The 4697-nt window shown below is 48.0% G+C and overlaps 1 pseudogene; it reads left to right on the top strand.

Annotated features, from left to right (window-relative positions):
* Positions 1 to 1923: 1923 nt before the first annotated feature.
* Positions 1924 to 4301, top strand: LOC148151354 (uncharacterized; annotated as a pseudogene).
* The last annotated feature ends 396 nt before the right edge of the window (positions 4302 to 4697 follow it).

Raw genomic sequence — 4697 nt, 5'->3', positions numbered from 1 at the left:
AAAGAGGATTGATGAGGGCAGAGTGGTAGCTGTGATCTATACGGACTTCAGTAAGGCGTTCGACAAGGTTCCCCATGGGAAACTGGTTAGCAAGGTTAGATCTCACGGAATACAGGGAGAACTAGCCATTTGGATACAGAACTGGCTCAAAGGTAGAAGACAGAGGGTGGTGGTGGAGGGTTATTTTTCGGACTGGAGGCCTGTGACCAGTGGAGTGCCACAAGGATCAGTGCTGGGTCCACTACTTTTTGTCATTTACATAAATGATTTGGATATCAACATAGGAGGTGTAGTTCGTAAGTTTGCAGATGACACCAAAATTGGAGGTGTAGTAGACAGCGAAGAAGGTTACCTCAGATTACAACAGGTTCTTGACCAGATGGGCCAATGGGCTGAGAGTGGCAGATAGAGTTTAATCCAGATAAGTGCAAGGTGCTGCATTTTGGGAAAGCAAAGCTTAGCAGGATTTATACACTTACTGATAAGGTCCTAGGGAATGTTGCTGAACAAAGAGACCTTGGAGTGCAGGTTCATAGCTTCTTGAAAGTGGAGTCGCAGGTAGATAGAATATTGAAGAAGGTGTTTGGTATGTTTCTTTTATTGGTCAGAGTACTGAGTACAGGAGTTGGGAGGTCATGTTGCGGCTGTACAGGACATTGGTTAGGCCACTGTTGGAATATTGCGTGCAATTCTGGTCTCCCTCCTATCGGAAAGATGTTGTGAAACTTGAAAGGGTTCAGAAAAGATTTATAAAGACGTTGCCAGGGTTGGAGGATTTTAGCTATTGGGAGAGGCTGAACAGGCTGGGGCTGTTTTCCGTGGAGCGGAAGTTGAGGGGTGACCTTATAGAAGTTTACAAAATCATGAGGGACATGGATAGGATAAATAGACAAAGTCTTTTCCCTGGTGTCCTGGAGTCCAGAACTCGAGGGCATAGGTTTAGGGTGAGGGGAAAGGTATAAAAGGGACCTAAAGGGGCAACTTTTTCACACAGAAGGTGATGTGTATATGGAATGAGCTGCCAGAGGAAGTGGTGGAGGCTGCTACAATTGCAACATTTGAAAGGTGTCTGGATGGGTATATGAAAATGAAGGGTTTAGAGAGATATGGGCCGGGTGATGGCAAGTGGGACTTGATTAGGTTGGGATATCTGGTCGGCATTGACAAGTTGCACTGAAGGGTCTGTTTCTGTGCTGTACATCTCTATGACTATTACTGGCTGGGACATTATTTATTGCTTAACAGATGGCAGTTAAGAGTCAACTGTAAGCCTGGATTGACCTGCAGGCTGGACTAGGTAAGGATGGCAGATTTTTCTCCTGAAAAGACATTTGTTAAACAAGTAGGCTTTTAATTAATTTATAGTGGGTTACTGTTAGGCCATCTGTCACTTTCCAGATTCGTTATTGTCTTCAAGTCTCACTATTACTAAGGTGGATCCGGACCTCTAGATTACTAACCATTGGACCACTGTCTCCCTAACCTGACTGAGAAAGTAGGTGGGGAGCTTGCAGGTAGTGAATTCCCGTATGCGTTTGGGCCTTGTTCTTCTAGCTGATAGAGATCACAGGTTTAGCATATACTGCCAAAGATCAGAGCCATCGACATCAAACTGGTGTTCTTTTCTGACCACTGCCTCCTGCTGCCTGACTGTCACCTACAGGATGAGCAGCGGGCGGGTAAGGGAACGTGGAAACTGAACACAAAGTTGTTGACCCCAGGAAACATTGAGGAGCTCAAGAGGATTACACAGGTTGGAGAACCATGAAGGCCCTCTTTGAGTTTCCAGCAGACTGGTGGGAAACAGTAAAAGGGAACATCAAAAGGTTTTTCATCCTCAAAGGTGTTCAGGAGGCGAGAGAGAGGCAGGGAAAGCTGTCCCAACTCCAGGAAAGTATGCAGAACCTGCTCCTGCTGCAGACGATGGGAGTTGATGTCAAGGAGGACCTCCAGGAGGTGAAGGGCCAGCAAGCCTTGCTCTTTGTCTTGGAGTTCTCCAAGATAATCTTCCGGTCCAGGGTCCGCTCTGTGGAGCAGGACGAGACATGCTCACGTTTCTTCTTCCAGAAGGTGCACAAAGAGACCTCCGTGTTCAGTAGCCTGAAGGAAGAACATGGCTTGGTAATGTCATCTCAGGTTGACGTCATGAGGATCAGCAAATCTGTCTATGCTAGTCTGTCTGACTCAAAGCCAACTGACAGCGCGGCCTCCCAGTCGTTCCTGTCCTCTATAATGGAGGTTTTAAACGACAGAACACGGGAGAGGCTGGACCAGCTGCTATCTCTGGATGAGCTGACCAAGGCCCTCAAGTCCTTCGAAAAGAATAAAACTCCCAGAAGCGATGGCTTACCAGTCGAGCTCTATTCTGCTCTATGGGACTAGATTGGCCAGGACCTGCTGGAGATGTATGTCAGTATGCTCCTGACAGGTACCATGAGCAAATGCATGAGGAAAGGCATCATCACCCTCATCTACAAGCATAAGGGGGAGAGGGAGGAAATCAGAAATTGGAGACCAATCTCACTATTAAACGTGGATTACAAAATCTTGTCAAAGGTCATCACCAACTGGGTCAGGTCTGCTTTGGGATTGGTGATTCACCTTGACCAAACCTGTGCTATAATGGGCAGGAAGATTGCTGAGAGTCTCGCACTCCTTAGGGATACGATTGTCTATGTGCAGGATAGGGGGGTGGACACCTGCCTCATCAGCCAGGACCAGGAGAAAGCCTTTGACAGGATATCGCATCCGTATATGAGAGATGTTCTCTCCAAAATGGGCTTTGGGGTGGGAATCTGCAATTGGATCCGGCTGCGCTACATCAATACTGTCAGTGCAGTCTCAATCAATGGGTGGGAATCAGACAGCTTCCCAGTCAGATCTGGAGTCAGGCAGGGCTGCCCTCTCTCTCCTGCCTTGTTTGTGTGCTGCATAGAGCCATTTGCCGAGTCCATCAGGAAGGATGCGAGCCAGAGAGGGGTGACTATTCATGGCAGCGGGGGCCTACAGGTTAAGGCCTCCGTGTACATGGATGATGTCGCCGTTTTCTGCTCGGATCCGCTGTCCATGCACAGACTCGTGCATCTGTGACCAGTTTGAACAGGCCTTGGGGGCCAAGGTAAACCGAGGCAAGAGTTAGGCCATGCTCTTTGTGAACTGGGCCAATCAATCCTCTATCCCCTTCACCTTCAGGACTGACCACCCAAAGGTTCTGGGTATTTGGTTTGGAGGGGCTGGGGCATGCACCAAGTCTTGGGAAGAGCATATTAGTAAAGTGAGGCAGAAACTAGGCAGATGGGAGCAACGGTCGCTCTCCATCGGAGGTCAAAACCTGGTCATCAGGTGTGAGGTACTATCATTGTTGTTATATGCGGCACAGTTCTGGCCTATTCCTAGAACCTGTGCCACCGCAGTCACCCGGGCCATCTTCCACTTCATGTGGAGATCAAAGATGCACTGAGTCCAAAGGGACACCATGTATAAAGATCTGGCAATGGGAGAAAAAAACACAGCCAATGCCACCCTCACTCTGATGGCCACCTTTGTGTGTGGCTGCATCAAGCTGTGCATGGATCCCCGGTACACAAACACCAAGTGTCAGTATGTATTGAGGTTCTACCTGTCCCTGGTGTTGCGAAGGTTGGGCCTGGTCTCGCTGCCACGGAACGCTTCAAGCAGTTGGACCATTCCGTACCACCTGCCCTTTGTGGAGAAATTTATGAAGAAAAACACCTTTGACCACAAGTCCATCAGGAAGTGGTCAGCACGTAGTGTCCTTGAGACCCTTTGGGAAAAGGAGAGGGTGGATCCTGTCGAGCAGTTCGCTGGGCAGACTGTCAAAGTCATTTGGCAGAATGCCTCATTGCTATAACTTTCAAACAAGCACCAAGACATGGCTTGGCTGGTGGTGAGACAGGCTCTGCCAGTGAGATCCTTCATGCACGCCCGGACTCTCTGCCCCATCGCATGCTGTCCTCAAAGCGGCTGTGGAGAGGACAAGACTGTCACACACCTCCTTCTGGAATGTGCCTATGCAAAGAAAGTCTGGAGAGGAATGCAGAGGTGTTTTTCGAGGTTCATCCCAAGCAGTTCCGTGACGCGAGACTCCGTGCTCTACGGTCTGTTCCCCGGGATGCACACTGAGACGAACATCAACTGTGCCTGCAGGATCATCAACTCGATGAAAGACACTCTTTAGTCTGCCGAAACCTGTTAATCTTCCAGCTGAAGGAGTTAACCCTGACTGAGTGTTGCAGATCGGCACATTCCAAGGTCCAGATCTAAGTGTTGAGACATGCTGAAGCTTGGGGCAGCTGCACCAAGGCGTGGTGGGGAAAGACCACTGTATAGTGTCTGCCTGCCTAAGAAGAACAGGGGGCCCACCCAGTAATTTGGCTCTGCTGATGCCTCAGCAAAATATCCAGACGGTCAACATACAGACTTGTATATACGAATGATTTATTCCGATCTCTGTATGTAAAGAAATGCAATGTATACATATGAAAGGCATCACCAATTGTATAGATATCAAAATATTTTTTATGAATAAAGTATATTTTTGAAATAAAAAAAATATACTGTCAAAGATGACTTGGTGAGAATGGGCATTTTGTTTGATTATTGCTCCAACATCCCAAGGTCAGAATTTTCATTTGGGAAGAGACAGAGTGTAACGAACTGTAAGCTCAACTTTAGAA

Source organism: Chiloscyllium plagiosum, unplaced genomic scaffold (genome assembly GCF_037043375.1).
Source record: "Chiloscyllium plagiosum isolate Xiang-an unplaced genomic scaffold, Cpla_swu_hap1 HiC_scaffold_3, whole genome shotgun sequence".
Lineage (NCBI taxonomy): Eukaryota > Metazoa > Chordata > Chondrichthyes > Orectolobiformes > Hemiscylliidae > Chiloscyllium > Chiloscyllium plagiosum.
This window is presented reverse-complemented; position numbering and strand designations above follow the sequence as displayed.